General features: G+C 37.2%; 1 protein-coding gene and 1 pseudogene across 1 annotated transcript in view; one reads left to right on the top strand and one right to left on the bottom strand.

The window, feature by feature from the left end:
• Window positions 1-20349, bottom strand: part of ARIH1 (ariadne RBR E3 ubiquitin protein ligase 1) — a 118494-nt gene that overhangs the window by 78429 nt on the left and 19716 nt on the right. The gene's annotated exons all lie outside the window — the stretch shown is intronic.
• On the top strand, window positions 7539-7631 carry LOC114206608 (U6 spliceosomal RNA; annotated as a pseudogene).

Genomic DNA, 20349 nt, shown 5'->3' with positions numbered 1-20349 from the left:
TTTTCCAAAAACAGTGCTAGAATAACCAAGACATCTATATGTTAAAAAAAAAAAAATCAACTTTAACCTAAACCTTAGACTTTATACAAAATTAATAATGGATCAGACCTAAATGTGAAACACAATACTATAAAACTTCTAGAGGAAAATCTTTGTGGCCTCAGTTTGGGCAGAGTCCTTAGATAACAAAAGCACAATCCATAAGAAAAACTGATAAACTGGAATTCATCAAAATGAAAAGGACACTGTTAAGAAAATGGAAAGAAAAGCCAGAGACTGGGAGAAAATATATGCAAATCATATCTTATAAAGGACTTGTATTCAGAATACATATTTTTAAAATCTCTTGAAACCTAATAAGAAAACAAAAACCCAATTTTAAAAATAGGCAAAAGCTTTGAACAGACACTTCAGCAAAGAAAATCTACACAGAGGCATGAAAAAGAACAAGATGTTCAACATTATTAGTTATTTGAACACAGGAATTGAAGCCACAAGGTCACCACTACAAGCCTGTGTGGGGTGGAAGAGGCACCCTATCAGACAAACCCAAGTGCCGCAGAGTATGTGGTTTAACTGGAACTTTCATACACTGCTGGTGGGAATGCATCATAATACAGCCAAGAGGAAAAAATTTAGCAGTTTCTTACAAGGTTAAACATATACTTACTACAAGCCCCAAATCTCACTATTAGGAATTTACCCTAAAACTTATCTTCACTCAAAAAAACTATATAACAAAGTTTATAACAGCTTTATTCCTACCTGGCAAAAACTGCTAACAGCCCAAATATTTCACAACTGGGGAATGGTTAAAGAAACTGTGGTACATCCACAATGGAATACTACTCAGCAAAAGAAAGAACTATTGATACATACAACAATATGAATTAATCTCAAATACAAATTCTAAGTGAAAGAAGCCAGATTCAAGAGTCTACATATTGTATGATTCCATTTATATGACACCATGGAAAAAACAAAACTACAGGGATGGTATAAAAATCCCTGGTTGCCAAGAATTAAGGGTGGGGGAGGCTTTGAACAAACGGGCAGCAGGAAGGAATTTTTTTTTTAAACATTTTATTTATTTATTTGAGAGAGAGAGAATGAGAGATAGAGAGCACAAGAGGGAAGAGGGTCAGAGGGAGCAGCAGACTCCCTGCTGAGCAGGGAGCCCGACGTGGGACTCAATTCCGGGACTCCAGGATCATGACCTGAGCTGAAGGCAGTCGCTTAACCAACTGAGCCACCCAGGCGCCCAGCAGGAAGGAATTTTTAAGAAGGCCATTATGGAACTGCTCTGTATGTTGATTGTGGTAGCAGATACAGAACTCCAGGCCCTGGTGAAAATTAATGGACTTGTACACCCAAAAGTATAAATTTTATATAAATTAAAACAAACTTAAAATATTAAGTTATAAAAGTAATTTAACCTCACTTGAGCATCTATAATGGAGTTCTGACCGTTTAAAGTAAAGTAAGTGTCAAAAGAATGATGCTGAATGGAAGGAACACAGACATGAAATTATTCAGTGCCAGGCACTCTTTATACATCATATTTCATTTAATCTTCACATCAATACTTTATACAAGATAGGCATTATTTACATTTTACAGATGAAGTTAGAAAGATTAAGTCATTTGACCCACGATGAAATAGATTAATAGGATCTGAATACTAGGAAAATTTTATAAAAATTTATGTTGTAGCACCACCCTTAAAGATTCTGATTTAACTGCTTTAGGCTGGGGCCCAATCAAAGGAGAGAAATCACCTATGCATGCTACCAAAATTCTTGATTAGTTGAGTAGAAAGTCAATTCAAACTCTTGGCTGAAATAATTCTTCATCCTATTCTTATTGGCGGTCCTCATTTTTTAAAGATATAAACAAACAAAAAGATTTAAAAAGTTAACAAGCAAAATCAACATAATTAGAAAATTAGTACTAGCAGCAGCACATTTAACTTTTAGGGCAATAAAACAATCTGAAATCTCGTATATTCTCCAGTGGTAAACTCTAAAACAATGGTCCCTCATTTGGGCTAGATATTAAAATCTCTTGAGGAACTTTAAAAATACCAATACTTGGGGGCGCCTGGGTGGCTCAGTCATTAAGCGTCTGCCTTCGGCTCAGGTCATGGTCCCAGAGTCCTGGGATCGAGCCCCACATTGGGCTCCCTGCTCTGCAGGAAGCCTGCTTCTCCCTCTCCCACTCCCCCTGCTTGTGTTCCCTCTCTCACTGTGTCTCTCTCTGTCAAATAAATAAATAAAATCTTAAAAAAATTAAAATTAAAAAAATAAAAATACTAATACTTGGACTTCGCCACAGCAATTCTGATTCAGTTGTCTAGAGTGGGACATGGATACGTGAATTTCTCACCCCAAGTTTTTTTTTTTTTTAAGCTGTATTTATTTTGGAGAGAGTGCACACGTGCAGGGGGGAAGGGGAGAGGGAGAAAAAGAATCTCAAGCAGACTCCTCACGACCTAGCAGTGTAATACTGTAGTAATTTAAAGAAAATTACATTCTAAGGTTATGGCAGCAGTATATGGTTTGAAAGTATCTACAAAGTTCTGTTTTAAAAAGTGGGTGTGATGGGGAGCCTGGGTGCCTCAGTCAAGTGGCTGCCTTCGGCTCAGGTCGTGATCCCAGGGTGCCGGGATCAAGCCCTGCATCAGGCTCCCTGCTCAGTGGGAAGCCTGCTTCTCCCTCTCCCACTCCCGCTCTGCTTGTGTTCCCTCTCTCGCTATCTCTAACAAATAAATAAATCTTTTTTAAAAAATAAAGTAAAAAAAAATAAAAAGTGGGTGTGAATATGCCAACTCTCCAGCTGAGGCTTTAATATCAATGCACTATCATCATCCTCCATCCTTTGATCAAGTGGTTCTCAACTTTGGTAGCACATTAGAATCATATGAGGAACTTTTAAAAGCCCAATGTGCAGGCCACACCCCACACCAAATACATCAGAAGACCAGGGTGAGGGAAGAACCTTGGCATTACCGATTTTTTGAAGCTCCCTGGCAATTCCATTACATAGCCAAGGTGAAGACTATTCTAGATATATAGATGTAAGAATATAACTGGCTGAAAAACAAGAAAATATTTAATCTCCTTAATTACAACAAGTGTTTTTAATCTACCACGATGGCTAAGATCTTAAAAATTTACAATATCCAGGGACGAAGGAAAGGAAATTAACATTTCATGTTAGTGAAATGCAACTTTTGAGAGTAGTCTGGCAGAACTGATCAAAATTAAAAATGCACATGACCTAAGATAGGATCTAAAGATTCCACTTCCAGAAACCTACTCTGCAGAAATATGTTAAGTGTAGAAAGGGGGCTCCTGGGTGGCTCAGTCAGTTAAGCATCTGTCTTCGGCTCAGGTTAGGATCCCAGGGTCCTGGGATCAAGCCCTGCATCAGGCTCCCTCTCCCCCTGCAACTCCCCCTGCTTCTGCTCATTCTCTGTCAAATAAATAAATAAAATCTTTTTAAAAAACAAAAATAAAAATAAAGTGTAGAAGGGGAAGAATAAGAAATTTCACATGTACATTATTTGGGAAAGCAATGAAGCAAAGATAACCAAATTTTTCCAAAGAAGGACTGTCTATAAATTACGCCATATCCATACTCAGATTATGCAATAATAAAAAAAATGGAAAAAAAATCTGTATGCACTGACATGGAAGGATATCCATGAGACATCACTGAGTGAAAAAAGGAAGTTACTGAGCAACTTACAATATTCCATTTTTTAGTTACAAAAAGAAAGTTAAGTTCTCTCTCTCTCTTTTTTTTAAGATTTTATTTATTTGAGAGGTGCCTGGGTAGCTCAGTTGTTGGGTGTCTGCCTTCGGCTCGGGTCGTGGTCCCAGCGTCCTCGGATCAAGTCCTACATCAGGCTCCCTGCTCCGCGGGAAGCCTGCTTCTCCCTCTCCCACTCCCCCTGCTTGTGTTCCCTCTTTCGCTGTGTCTCTCTCTGTCAAGTAAGTAAAATCTTAAAAAAAATATATATTTTATTTGAGAGAGAGAAACATGAGTGGAGGGGAGGAGCAGAGGGAGAGGGAGAAGCAGACTCCCCGCTAAGCAGGGAACTGGATCCCAGGACCCTGAGATCATTACCCAAGCAGAAGGCAGATGCTTAACCGACTGAGCCACCCTGGCACCCCTGGTAAAGTTCTATGATATACTCAGTATGTAATAAAATGTTTAGAAGGATTTATATTAAAGCTGCTCTGGAGTTACCATCCCTGGGGACTGGTCTGGGAATGGGGTGAAAAAAAAATGTGGTGTTTTTTTTTTGTACTTTATAATATGAATAGAAATTTAGAGTATTACTTTTATAACAATCAACTATAAACAGTACAAGGCCTTGCTTCTCAAACTGTAGTTCACAAAATCACAATCACCTGAGTTTGTTAGAAATTCAGAATCGTGGGGCGCCTGGGTGGCTCAGTTGGTTAAGTGGCTGCCTTCGGCTCAAGTCATGATCCTGGGGTCCTGGGATGGAGCCCAGCGTCGGGCTCCCTGCTCAGCTGAAAGCCTGCTTCTTCCTCTCCCTCTGCCTGCCTCTCTGCCTACTTGAGCTCTCTCTCTCTCTCTGTCAAATAAATAAATAAAATCTTAAAAAAAAAAATTCAGAATCCTAAGTCCCAATCCACATCTACTGAATCATTTCAACCTCTCAAAAGTTCCTGAGGTGATGTGTTATGTACAGTGAAACTGACAAGCACTGATATAAGCTACAGCAAGTTCTGAGAGATGGTTATACTAACCATAAAAGGTTTCATTTCCAAATTCTCCTTAGATTCAATTAAATACTTGATTTAAGAAATTATCATGTGTAACCCAAGTATGATTTTTTTTCTCTTAAAAGGTATATAAGTATGCTGAGAGCTTTATACTAAGAGTTACTAAAAACTACAATATAATTAAAGCTTAGTCAATGACATACAATAAATTCTTTATGCATCCAAAGTTCATACAGTACCATATACAAAATGGAAGAACAGTACTTGTCACCAAAAGATGCTCTTGACTTTGATCATTCGGGGTTTGGTGAAGAGTATAAAAACCCAAACTAGATATCTTGAGAAAAGGGAGAGTTAATAAAAGGAGTTCATGCTTAATTAGTAGAAGGACTGGAGGAGTGGGGCTATAAGGCTATGTCTACAAGAATGACACCAGAACATAACACACTGAATCACAAGGAACTCTCCCTGCTTAAGCCACCAACAGAACCACTAAATTCAAGAATAACAGATGATTGTGATCCCAGGATTAGAAAGCACGAATCAGGAAGTCATCACTACCACTGCCACCACTGCCTCTATATACCCAGGATGATGTACACAACAAAACAGTCTAGCTGCTGCCTTTGCCACAAATGCCTCTTGATAATGCAGAATGATGAAGAATGGATAATGCAACGCTACCTTTCTACTACTGCAGAAAAATCTCACACCCTTACAAACCAACAAAAAAGGGGGGGGTGGTGGTGGGGCAGTGGCAGAAAAGAGAAGAAATAAGTTTTTGGCTTCCTAGCCCAACACAGCACAGAAAGGTAATTTTGGAGAACTGAGGAAGATAATCACAGAATTCCCAAAAGTTATATGCATTTAAAACAAATTTACAACTAAACAACACAAATTCTAAGTTTCCAGTTTCAAATATGTACTTCTAAGCTATCCTTCAAGAAAGAAGGTAAAAGAGACGGGGGAAATGTTGAAAGTAATGATGTTAAGAGACTTTCCCAGTGGAGATGCTCCTTGGAAGATTACTTCAGCAAAAATCTCACAGTTTAACTCACTACCCTCGGAGATTAATTAAAATGAAAATTTAACACTGACAAGCTCTAACCAAACATAATTCTGTAGATCCATGACACTTAACTTGAAATTGTGCTGAGGTATGCATCTGAAATACAAATGTAATCCTGATGTACCAAAACTTGTCAATGAGTGCATTTAGTGAACTACCATCAATAACATCTCAAATTTGGCTTTGCTGTTCTTCACTTGCCCTTGTCCACGCATTTTATGAAGTTAATTACTTCCTTCTATGTCATCTCAAATTTAGAGAGTCAAGATTTCACCTCTAGAAGAATGTCAAGAGTTTAATCAGAATTTAATAAAATATATAAAATGTTTCTGTAAAAAGAAGCAAGGATCCTATTACTGTGTGTAATCATTTGATTTATTCTGTAAAAATTCAATTGCAAACCAAACAGGTGTGTGATGAAAGGGACACATTTATATGAAGGATAGGTAAAACTTCTATTTTACATCAGAAAACAAAGCACTGCATGCTTCAGCATCTAGTTGATCAAGAGCCACGTCACCTCCAACAAACATAACCCTTGTTTTAAACATTTACCATTACATGAGGCCCCACTCGAAGCAAGATTTTCTTGGGTCTCAGTCTCCTGAGGGGGGAAAAGTCCTGCATACTCTATCAAGGAGAAAAAAAAAATCCTACAAATAAAAGCATAAGAACCAAAAGGAAAGGCCAAGAACCAGGTAACTACCAATTCCAAATTACCGTGGTATAACGGAGTTAATTTAAACTATAAATGAAGATTCTATACAGACCACCTTATATTACTTTACTATTTTTGCAGTAATTCAGAACTGTTAGAGAATTACTTAAGAATCTTCTTAGTTATCTGTTCATAAGCTCACTTCTGGGTTCCAATTGTGAAGCCCGAAGTATTAGCATTCTATACATAGCTATTGTGGGACACACTGAAAATGTCCCACAAACACACAACGAAAACATCTGAGTGACTTCAAGGTACTGCACTTCACTTAACACAACCACTAGGCATCTCCAAACTACCTAAAGATGGCATACAAATTGAATTAGTTCTGCAAAGTGAAATGAATATTAAGTGTTGTGTAACAGTTATTTCTTCTGGAAGCACTTCAAAAAAAGAGATACATACACATTCCCAACTACTTCTTAATAACAAATTTTAACAGTACAGTATTTGAACTAGTACTTCCTCCTTTCTCATCACAGCAAATCAAAATACATATTGATAAGTGGTAGGATTCTGATTAGCAATTCACTATTTACTTACACTCTATATATGTGTAGATGGTACACAAAAATTTGTAAAATAGAAACATAAGTGAGATTCTTTAAAAATCATAGTGCTTATTTAAAGGAGTATAGAAGTTTTAATCTATCTCAAAAAGACCCTATTAAAAAAAAAGCCACTGTAAATTTCTTTCAAGCTCAAAAAGTAGCATAAATCCAAATGATCTTGAAATAGACACAAATATACTGCTGTATCATTTAAATAAAGTTTTATAACCTAGCTGTAATAGGCAATGTATGTCTCCAATACGTTTTCCTGCCAATTATTCTCAAAATACACAGGCTCAATGACTAAGAATCATGAAAAAGGAACACGTGGCATATACAACTGGAACCTTCCTCCCTTCGTGAAGTTTATAATGAATACCTGGACTGAGAACACTTCTACATATATTTGCTGAGAGGATTTTAAAAGAATGAAGATAGCAGTGCTCACTTCAGCAACACATATACAAAAACTGAAACAATACAGAACCCTGTGCAAGTATGACATTCAAATTCAGGAAGTGTTCCTTATTTTTGTGTCAAAGAGTTTAGAGAACATCAATTAAGGAAGAATTTTCCTGGTTGATGAAAAATGACTGTTTAAACATTTAAACCTTTTAAAGATTTTATTTATTTGAGAGAGAGCACACGTGTGCATGAGTAGGGGGAGGGTCCGAGGGAGAGGGATAAGCAGACCCCCCACTGAGCAGGAAGCCAGACATGGGACTCCATCCCAGGACCCTAAGATCATGACCTGAGCCGAAGGTAGACACTTAAATGACTGAGCCACCCAGGCACCCCTGCTTAAACATTTTTTTTAATTTAGTGTATGTGCACAGTTTTAGAAGTTAATTATAACCTCAAGGTTTAACAATCCTGTCTGCCACATCTCAGTCACTACTGATTTCCAATCCTCTGAGGCAAGCATTTTAAATTCTTTTCCCTGTTTCTTCTGGTGTTTACTACTTTTATCCTAAATAATACGCTTCTGCTCAGCTACTTACTATCTTTCTATTTTAGATATTATCTATTACCATCCTTGCAAATGATGAGGATTCAGCACTCTTAACATTCACCTTCCCTCCTATCTTTCTTATATAATTTTATTATCATTTTTATTTAAGCCACTATCCATTGTTTTTAACAATCATAACAGGAATTCCAGAGGAGAGAGAAGAAAATTACCAAAGCAGTATTATAAATTTATTTCCCAAAGCGTTAGAAGGACACAAGTCTTCCAGTTGAAAGTGTCTACCAAGGCCCAACACAATGAGAAGATTCACACTTAACACATCTCTTCAGACAACCAAGGATAAAGAGAAAAGGCTGAAACTTAAAAAAAGTCATCAAGAAACAAGAACCAGACTGGTCCTGGATTTATTAGCAACGGTTTAAGTGCAGAAGGCAGTTATCTTTAATAAACATTCCAATCTAGACTTTCTCAGCTAGCCCATCCAGCAACCAAAGTTGAAGGCAAATTAAAGACACCATCAGGGCCACAACGAATAATATCATAAGAAAAGTTACATGGGAGTTAAATTAAGGATGTAGCCCACCAAATGAGATTAAATCAAGAAAAAGACACAGATCTAAGAAACAGAGGCTCCAACTCAAGAGTATAATAAGAGGCTTAGTGGGAAGGGCATCCTGATTAGAAGAGCAGGATGGAGGATTCCAGGAGAGTGTAAATACAATCCAAATGACCTTGATACCAGAAGCATTGTTCTCAGGAAGGTCCAGAGCATCTGGTATTAAGCCTGTTTAAAAAAAAAAAAAAATCCGAATATACTACTTAGACTGTCATAAAAGCAAACATTGTTCAATAGTGTCACTTAAAAAAAAAAATCAAGCTATGAGCAAATTAATACTTGGCTATGATCACAAACCAAAAGGACTTTGATAACATAAAAATAAAGGTGGCACAGAATGGGTTATCAAAGGTGAGAGAAGAAAGGAAGAGGAAAATGTCAACAGGTAATGGAAAAGAGATATATTAAAGTTATAAATGTAATCATTTGGAGATAATAACTTTTTCATTTGTTACCACATACATGTTTAAAACAAGTAACAAGTTGGAGAAAAGAGCTACAGTAACAATCATACATTAAGAACTCATTAAGAAAAGGTGCAAAGGATATGAAAGGACAGTCTAGAGAAATGTTCAATTAAACCAAGCAATAGTTTATCAGGGTAATGAAAATTTTAAGATTCTTAATAGTGTCAGCAAAGGTGCAAAGAAAATGACAGTTCACACACTACTGGTGTAAAGATAAACTCAGTAACCTTTGAAAACATTCCATCTTGTTTAATTTATAAAAACTATAAATGTCTATAACCAAAGTCCAGCAAGCCCACTTCCAAGGTCAGGTTAGGTCAAGAAAGGAAAAGGAAGGGAACAAGAGGAAGGAGACACACAATATGGAGAGGAAAAAATGCCAAACTGGTATGCTCATATCAGAAAATACTGTACAAACAATTTTTAACTCCACAGTAATACTGAAGGAAAAAAACAGCAACTTCCAGAATAAAGTGGAAGAGCAGGAAGTAAGAAAGAGCACCAATATAACCCACTTTTCTTCTAAAATATTTCAATTGTAGACTGACATTTATTGACATAAGAACACTCTTTTTTTTTTTAAATCAAATCTGATGGGGGCCTCGGTGGCTCAGTTGTTAAGCGTCTGCCTTCGGCTCAGGTCATGATCCCGGAGTCCTGAGACAGAGCCCCGCATTGGGCTCCCTGCTCCGCGGGAAGCCTGCTTCTCCCTCTCCCACTCCCCCTGCTTGTGTTCCCTCTCTCGCTGTGTCTCTCTCTCTGTCAGATAAATGAATAAAATCTTTATAAAAAAAATAAATAAAAATCAAATCTGAGCAATGATAGATCCAGTTAACAGTTCCCATCTTCACACCCTTACTAAGAATCCCTTTTCAAAAAGACATTAACCAAATTTTGTAAAGGTACCACCAACATCCATTTTAAAAGGGAAAAAAACTGAGAAGTAGAAGTTATTTCTGAAATGTCAATCATGGCAGAGTCAGGATTAGAAGGAACCTAGGTCTCTAAAATTCAGAATTAGTTTGTTTATATTGATCTAGATTGGACAATTTTAAAGAAATTATAGACTTGTGACAAATACTCATTTTAATACAAGGTAAACAATGATTTACAATCTATTTAGACCATGAAATCCTTCAAATACATTTGGAAGAAGGGGCTAAATATGAAAATAGGAAAGTAAAAAAGTTAACCAAAAAGGTTTCCAAGACCCCCAAAAAAGGGCTCTCAAACACCAAAATATCTTGTTTCAACACAATTGATTCAAAAAACCTCTATGGTATACCATGAAACTTCAAAGAGATTGCAGACTAGTTCTTCTCAATGTAGTATACAGTTTATTATAGTATGAACTACTAACCCCAGCCTTTTGGGCCAGAATTTAAGCAGTGGCTACTTGAGATCTTAGGTTTTATAGTCATTTTGAAAATCCAGCAATCTTCACTTAAAACCAAATACAAACCTGTATCTGCCTTTTCATTTAGGAAGTCTTGAAAAGCACTGTATTAACCTATTTAGAAAAACATAGCCCCTTCCTTTGAGAAGCACATCAACAAAGAAAATGATGCAAATATCTGTATCATTCAGCTATCCCCAGAATCACTTTGTCAGCCAATACTAGAATAATATAAATAAGCAACCTCATACTTTACCTTATATGTAAGCTTTCCATTTCTTTTTCTTCAAACATTTGCATTAGACTGCCTGAGTTCTTAAAGGCTGCCTCTGATTTAGTCTTAGAATTCAGTATAAAAAATGCTCTTGCTCTCTCATTCTAACACAGCATTTAAAAAAGGAAAGAAGCCAGGTACTGGTATTGCAATTGCTATCATTTTGCAAGCAAATGGATATAAAAATCTAAGCAAATGGTACAAATATTTAAATAGAAATCCTTAAACTTCCTCATAGAAGTTAAACAACATGGAAAATTTAGATTATTTCCATCAAAATATTCCAGATTCGGACATAATAAAATATACACACATGGCCAGATCAATCTAGCTTTCTTCCTCCTTTTTCTCCCAGTTTTACAAATGGATCTTCTGTCATCATAGTTTCTAAAAATCAACCAGGTCCATGAATCAAGCAATAACATTAATATCCTCCATTTAACCATTTCTTCTATTATCCAGCTTTTTTTTTTTTAAAGATAGTGGCAAACACCAATTTACTTTGTTGCCTAAGTAATAAAATTAAAACTGTGCCCTTTATAAGTGGATATATCAAGGTTGTCATGTCAGAACAGGCTTGTCATCAAGATTTACAGGATAAACGGTATGCCCTTAAATAATGAGGTACTTGCTACCAAAATGTGCTTGCACATATGTGTGTTTATAATGGTCCTTTAATGACTTGTCTTTGGAATGATTCTGTCCTACCTTTGCTGCTGCAGCCCGCCTGTCCTTTGCATCACTGAATTCATACTTCTGGAAGTACCCAATATGCACTGTAACAGACAGATGGACAGATCAATGGGCCACAGCGGCAAAGGCCAGATAGACAGACTTGATAAAAATTAAAATCAAGGTATATAAAGGGAAGGGGGAAACCAGAAGAGAACATGTCTACCTATATTCTATTAAGCAAAATACCTGAACTTCAGGCCTACAATCCCATACACATACCCAAATGAACTATTTCTGATTTCCATATCATTCCCTTCTTTCAAGCAGAAATAGTACCACTGCAATTTGCAAAATAATCAGTATTATTAATACCATCAACAGTTACAGAGCAGGCATTTCTGTAACCATGCCACACAATTTCCTCAGAGGTAGTTACTTTTTAATACAAAATTATTTTTCACATCCGAAGACTTTCTATGCCAAAATCAATTCGGCAATTATCACATGCAGAAAACTTCTGTAATACCAGGGTCTATGTGATTCAAGTATACTTGGAATCACAAAGTAAAAGTTGTATTTCAGCATTTTACCATTCTACATTTCCCTTTCTATGTAAAAATGGTTGCTAGCACCACATCTAGATAACTTTAGGGGCTTAAAAAAATATATTAGCGTCATTTAGGCCAATTCCCAAGATACAGTAAAACATATACAAAATTACCAACAGTATCTTTAAAATCTATTTAGAGTCCTCCTGTTACTTCAAATCCATTCAAACAAGTACTCACACTTCAAGAAATTTCCAAGTTATTTTATATTTTTTGTAAAGATTTTATTTGACAGAGAGAGAGAGACAGCGAGAGAGGGAACACAAGCAGGGGGTGGGGGAGAGGGAGAAGCAGGCCTCCCGCGAAGCAGGGAGCCCGACACGGGGCTCGATCCCAGGACCCTGGGGATCACGACCTGAGCTGAAGGCAGACGCCCAACGACTGAGCCACCCAGGCACCCCCTGAGTTATTTTAAAAACACACCTTAATATCTCAAAATGCTAGCTCGCTTAAGCTTCATTAAAAGCTTAGATCCATGTAAAAGTCCCAAAATTTTAATCAAACATTTTATTTTGCATGCATCTAAGATAATGTAGATTCTTTCTCCATGTTTAAGAAAGACCGAGGAAAAACATTTCCCCTTTCAATTCCAAGGGGTCTAACCATTCATTTCTTATTGTAACCTCTCAAAAACATGAGCAGGTAATTAGACATGATAATCAAATGTAACGCATGATCCTGGATGGAATCCTAGACTGGAAGAAGAAAAACTATAAAATGAAGTATTGGACAACTGCAGAATCATGTGAATGTGGTATGTATATTAGTATTTTCTATGATAACGTTATTCAAATATAATCACATACCATAAAATTCACTTTCAAAGTATATAATTCAGTAGTTTTGATTATATTCAGAGTTGTGACAAACAGTTCTGTCAACCATTAATTTTAGAACATTTCATCAGCCCAAAAAGAAACCTTATACCCATTAGCAGCCACTCCCCATTCTCCCTTTCCCCACCCAGCCTCTGACAAACACTCATCTTTTTGTCACTGTGGATTTGCCTATTTGGGACATTTCATAAAAGTGACATCAGGACACCTGGGTGGCTCAGTCAGTTAAGCATCCAACTCTTGATTTCAGCTCAGGTCATGATCTCAGGGTGGTGTAGTTAAGCCCCATGTTGAGCTCTGCACTCAGGGCAGAGTCTGCTGGAGATTTCTCTCTCCCCCTCTGCCTCTCCCCCTGCTTGCGCAAGCACACTCTCTCTAAATAAATCAAATCTTAAAAAGGGGGGGAATCAAAGTATGAGGCCTATTGTGACTGGTTACTTTTGTTATTTACTTTTGCTTATTTAGGAAGATCAACAAGCTGAAGGCTTGCCATGGACATCAAATAAATCTGTTTTACTGAGGGACTGGAGAGGAACGATTAATCTGGCAAGTCAGTTAAATGAAGGCTGCTTAAAGTTTCAACTAAACTATTTTTCAAGTACTCATTTTACAGATGAGGAATTTATTAATAAGAGAATTAAATAACTGACACAAAATCATAAAACTGGTAAAAAGCAAAGCTTTACCTGAATTTAGTTCTGTATATGATGCCAAAGACTTAACTACTAAGCTATTTCGTCTCTTACTAAAATCCACCAGTTCTCACTGATTCCACCTCCTAATTGCTTGAACGCGTCTCCCTTCTCTCCAGCCCAGCCCCACTAACCTCACCAAGTATTTCTTGCTCAAATGGTTGTTCCAGACTTCTCGCTACTCCCCTTGCTCCCTAACCTCATCCTATTCTCATTTATTCCCTAGACTGCCATCAAAGTGGTCTTTCGAAACACTAATTCCACATTAATTTGTTTCCCTATATCCTAGGGGATAAATACATCTCATTTAGTACGACGTTAAAACCTTTCACAAACTGCCTATCCGTCTAGCCTCAGCTCCCACCACACTACTTCCCAAACCAGACCATTAACAGCTTCTGCCTTTGTACATTCTACTCCTCCTCTTCCTCTGGCTGGATGCCTTCTCCTATCCCACCTGCCTAGTGAGCTATGATTATTCATTTTTCAAAACCTACCTTCAGACCTATCTCCACCAGGAATTTCCTTCTCTGACCCTGTATGTCAGATATGTCAGTGATACGTTGCACCTATCACTATAACTTATTTATACGTGCCTCTTTAAAGAGTTGTCCGGTATTTATATTCCCCCAGGATAGCACAGCAGCTAAAGAAATATTAGTTGGTAAAAAATCAAGTACTCAACGTACTTAATGTTCCCGATTAAAGTGAAGTATTATGTTGAAGATCTCATTAGCCTCAGAGAATATGCAATGAGAAAAAGACAGCCTCTTCAACAAATGGGGTTCGGACACTGGATGGCTACATGCAAAATAATGACCACTGGCTTACACCATACCCAGCAAAGATACATTTAAAATGGATTAAAGACCTAAGGTGAGACCTGAAACCATAAAAATCTTAGAAGAGAAACACAGGTGTAATTTCTGACATTGCATGTAGCAACTTTTTTCTAGATAGGTCTCCTAAGGCAAGAGAAACAAAGGTAAAACTGAACTATTAGGACTACATCAGAACAGAAAGCTTCTGCACAGCAAAGGAAACAATCAACAAAACTAAAAGATAACCTACAGAATGGGGGGAGAAGGTATCAGCAAATGACATATCCTATGAAGGATTAATATCCAGAATATATAAAAAACTTATATAACTCAACACCCAAAAACTAAATAATCCAATTAAAAATGGGCAGAAGACATGAACAGACATTTCTCCAAAGAAGAAATACGGATGGCCAAAAGACACATGAAAAGATGCTCAACGTCACTCATCATCAGGGAAATACAAATCAAAATACAATGAGATATCACCTTGCACCTATCAGAATGGCTAAAATCAAAAACACAAGAAACAACAGATGTTGGAGAGGATGTGCAGAAATAGGAACCCTAGGGCACTACTGGTGGAATGCAAACTAGTGCAGCCACTCTGGAAAACAGTATGGAATTTCCTCAAAAAGTTAAAAATAGAACTATCTTATGATCCAGTAATCACACAACTGGATAAATAGCCCAAAATACAAAAACACTCACTCAAAGGGATAGATGCACCCCCATGTTTACTGCAGCATTATTTACAATAGCCAAGTTATGGAAACAGCCCAAGTGTCCACTGATAGGTGAAAGGATAAAGAAAGTGTGACACACACACACACACACACACACACACACACACACACAGGAATATTATTCAGCCATAAAAAAGAATGAAATCTTGCCATTTGCAACATGGATGGAGCTAAAGAGTATTATGCTAAGTGAAATAGCCAGTCAGAGAAAGACAAATACCATATGATTTCACTCATGTGTAGAATTTAAGAAACAAAACAAAAAAGGAAAAGCAAAGAAAAAAAAAAGGAGTGAAAGATAAACCAAGAAACAGACTCTTAACTACAGAGACCAAACTGATGGTTCCAGAAAGGAGGTAGGTGGAGGACTGGGTAAAATAGGTGAAGGGGATTAAAAAGTACACTTATCATGATGAGCAATGAGTACTGTATAGAATTGTTGAATCACTATACTGTATACCTAAAACTAACATAACACTGTATGTTAACTATACTGAAATTAAAATAAACTTAACAAAAAAATTTCTTTTAAAGTACATGTGAGGAGGGCACCTGGGTGGCTCAGTCGGTTAAGCATCTGCCTTCAGCTCAGCTCATGATCCCAGGGTCCTGGGACTGAGTCCCACATCAGGCTCTCTGCTCAGCTGGGAGACTCTGCCTCTCTCACTCACTCTCCCTCTATGTTCTCCCTCTCTCTCTCAAATAAATAAAATCTTTAAAAAAAACAAAGTACATATGAGGCCTTTAGCAGTCAAGAAACACCTAGGCATTCCTGAAAAATCCATTCTCAGCACCCAGCATTCCTTCCCACCCCCTATAATCCCCTAATTTAGAAAAACTGCCCCCACTCCCAAATATCCTAGGGTTATGAAGGCATTTTAATTGAGCAAATGACTTTAACGGCACAGTAGCAAGAATCTGAAGGTCCATTCCCAGAATGGATGAACTTTTTCCTTAGCTTATGGCTGCGTGCAGATCCTTACCATAACTCTAACTGTGGTTCTTCAACTTTTATCATAATATAGTAATTTGGAAAAACAATTTCATCTATATGGTTTATGTCACACTATAGAAATGAGTAGTTCTGGTAGTGCTAATCTTTTTTTTTTAGAAACTGAGGGGGCAAGGGCAGAGGGAGAAGGAGAGAGAGAATCCTAAGCAGGCTACACGCTCAGCGCTGGGCTCCATCTCACAACCCTGAGATCATGACCCGAGCCAAAATCAGGAGTACGACACTTACCCAACTGAGCCACCCAGGTGCCCCTGTACTAATCCCTTCTTAAAACAATTGTAGACAGCCCTCTTCCAATCAGGAAGCATGGGGTAGCTAGAGCCCTGGAAGCCTCCCTAGAAAGTCAGTCAGACCCAGAGAGACTATTTTTTAAATCTCTCCTCAAAGATTTGTTAGTATACACTGAACTGTCTAGCTTTGACACACAAATAAGTGAGCTAGGGGAAAAGGTATCTAATCTTTGACACTTTATTTTAATAAAAATTGATTAGATTCATTCACTGACTATACAATTAGAATAAAAAATATTCTACAATGTAGGAAGTCGAACATTTTATAAGTGTGACTCATCTTTATACATTACATTTTCCTCAAAAGTATAGTTGAATTAGAATGCAAAGAAGTGGAACACAAGACGCCCTGGCTAGCTGGGTAGCTACACAGAACACACATACACATACATGCGCACACACACATAGCTTCAAAAAAAAAATAAAACAATGTGGACCTGTTCCAATAGCTGGGGATGGAGAAAGTAAATATTCAGGGAGAAAGCATCATATCCTTCAGGTTCTTTTTCCTACCAGAAAAAGCCAGGTAGGAGATGAGCTTTTACCCTGACCACTATTCCAGTTTTCACAGGCTTTTGCAGATCTAAATATTCCAAAGTGATTATTACAAGAGATGCCATACAATACACAGTGCTTTTCTGTTCCTAAATTAATAGGACAACTTTGTAGACAGGAAAAAAAAAAAACCCATCAGCCTCAGAAATTCATAAAATAATCCTATATGATATTTAGGGTCTCAAAAGGAGGATAAAAATCAACTTAGAAGGGTGGAGGTTCTACTTTTAAGAGAAAAGTATTAAGAATGAAGATATTAATAATAGTGATTGCCTCTGTGGGCGTAAACCAGGTGGTGAAGATATAAAAGTAGGAGATTCTTTATCTTTTGTACTTTTTGAATTTTGAGCCAAGAAAATACATGCATAGTCAAAACAATAATTTTTTTAAATCCTAAAGAAAGTCTTATCAACAGTCTTAGAATACTGAGGTTTAAAAAAAGTTTTTAAATCAAAGGTTATGGAGGAGAGTTCAGTCATATTGAACTCAGCTTGCAACTCACTTCTGTATTTTGTGTTGGTAACAAAGAATGAAGAAAATCCTGATTATAATTATAAAGGTAAGTTTGCATTGCAATTTCAGGATATTCTTCACTTAAACTGACCCAGAAGCTTAAAAAAGGGAGAAAACATTTTATTCAGAGCTAACTAGCTAACACCGTCTAGCAACTGCCTTTATTTTTACAAAGCAGAGTCAGAATAAATGTATAGAACACGATTACTAATATGGTAACATTAGAATGAATAGGTATATTCACTTGCTACTACAAAACCTTCCAATGTCTACAATGAGGGTATGATTAAACAGATCTGCTGCCTTTGCCTTCTCTGGCATTTATTTAACTGAACAGGATACATGTGCTGCTGTAGCATTCCACCTTAGGTAACTTTCTTGAACAGACACGCACAACTCTGAATCCAAAAATAATCTTCCTAATCAACAGTCCATAAGAAGTAAAGCAGAAGCTTTATACCAGATTCTACACACAAAAAAATGTTAGTCTGGATATAGTTTAATGCATTGGTAGTCTCCAATATGTCAAATGAATCTTTAAAATAATAGAAAAGCTGGGGCGCCTGGGTGGCTCAGTCATTAAGCATCTGCCTTAGGCTCAGGTCGTGATCCCGGGGTCCTGGAATCGAGCCCCACATCGGGCTCCCTGCTCAGCGGGAAGCCTGCTTCTCCCTCTCCCACTCCCCCGGCTTGTGTTCCCTCTCTCGCTGTCTCTGTCAAATAAATAAAATATTAAAAAAAAAAAAGAAAGAAAGAAAGAAAAGCTATCAGGAGGAAGGGTTAGAATCAGGTAGGTTCAAGCAAAAAAAAAAGCTACAGAGAGACTATTAACATATGGAGAAAATCGAAATCACAGCTGTTTAAATATGAAATGCACTCACTTCTAGAAGTGGCCGTGAGGGTTTAAGTCACTAAGAATAGGCCGAGGGACCACTTAACAGGGAGCTAGTGCTTATTAGTAAGTGGTTGGCCAGAACAACCTTTTTTTTTTTTTAAAGATTTTATTTATTTGACAGAGAGCACAAGCAGAGGGAGAGAGAGGGAGAAGCAGGCTCCCTGCTGAGCAAGGAGCCCGATGTGGAACTCGATCCCAGGACCCTGGGATCATGACCTGAGCAGAAGGCAGACGCTTAACCGACTGAGCCACCCAGGCATCCCCAGAACAACGTTTAAGATCCCTTTTCATCCTTGTTAATCTGACTCTGTGTGAATCAAAAACAGTGCTGACTCTGTATGAGACAAAGATTAGGGAAATTTACTGCCATCCTTAATTCTTTTGTTTGTTTTAAGTAGGCTCCACACTTGAAGCCCAACGCAGGGCTTGAACTCACGACCATGAGATCAAGACCTGAGCTGAGAACAAAAGTTGGAATGCTTAACCAACTGAGCCACCCAGGCACCCCCTTAATTCTTTAGCTATTGTTTATTTGTTTATGCTTTCATTCCTAAGGATGACTAGAAAATCTTTGTGAATTTTAAAGTCCTACTTTCACCCTTTAGGCTTTATAGTAGAGCGGAATGCAACATTATAAATCAATCTTCAGACACTGCCATATGTTCCAAGGACCCAGCTATTAACTATAGTAATGCAATATACATTGAGATGATTACAACAAAAAACAGATAGAACATTTAAGTCCAGTGAAATGAAATTATTACATTTAAAAAAATCAGTTAAGGGGCACCTGGTTAGCTCAGTTGGAAGAGCATACAACTCTTGATCTCGGGCTTGTGGGATTGAGCCCCACACTGGGTGTAGAGATACTAAAATAAATAAATAAACTTAAAAAAAAAAGTCAGTTAAACTGGTGAATAAAATTATACACATACTTTCCTTTCCACATTAAATAACAATCTGAGGTCCACTCAAGTTTTCACTTCAAGGTTGAAAGGTAGACATTTCCTTACATGAGTTTAAATGGTATCAGTAATAAGCTCCTCTGAGAACTTCACAAAAGAACTATCTTATTATTGAGCAAAATGAGTCAAGTCAGCCATTCTCCCTTTAAACATATCAAGCACTTGTTATCTTGTGCATCTGTAACAATTTCACAATGTTATTCTTCCAAAATCTCTTGGTGCTTCTATCACAAAAGAATGTTGTTCGACTTTGCAGACCACTGGTCTCAATTTGTAATTTCATATGTAAATCATGAATACATTTTGCATAGTATAAATGCATTCTGTAATGTAGGTCAAGCAATGGAATTATTTAATGTTAAAATGTTTTTAAATGCTTACACTGGACTCCAAAAAGTAAATGTTAACAGCAATTCTGGCTTGAAATTTTGAGGTACATATGTAGGTTGTAAAGTTTAAATGGGGCATGTGGTAGACTTCTGACTCTATTCCATTCTTGTTTATTACTTATTTGGATTCACAGGTCATAGCAATGAAGTCACAAGTCAGAGCCCATTGGACTCAGTCTGTACAAGTCAGTCTCCTGGGGCATAGAGCTGGATGGAGAAAAGTATAGTGGATCTAGAGGGATAAACAGAAAATACTCAGCACACAAGACAGTAACATTCACGTTTTACATTTACATGTTTTATATTTAATCATATAAAATCCTGAGTTCCAACCCCAGCTATGAAAACCTTGGCAAGTTATTCAATTCCTCTAAAGTCTCGATTTCCTTATCCATAAAATAGTAAAAACACCATCTACTTCAGAGAACAGTTGTGATGACTAACATTCTCTTAAATAACCGGTTAAGAACAAAAAATGGAAAGCAGATTAGAAAATGAGAGAAGAGTTAATTCAGTGAAGCCAAGAGGAAT

The sequence above is a fragment of the Eumetopias jubatus genome, unplaced genomic scaffold (assembly GCF_037043125.1).
Source record: "Eumetopias jubatus isolate StellerSeaLion01/CBP00866 unplaced genomic scaffold, mEumJub1_p1.0 scaffold_7, whole genome shotgun sequence".
Lineage (NCBI taxonomy): Eukaryota > Metazoa > Chordata > Mammalia > Carnivora > Otariidae > Eumetopias > Eumetopias jubatus.
This window is presented reverse-complemented; position numbering and strand designations above follow the sequence as displayed.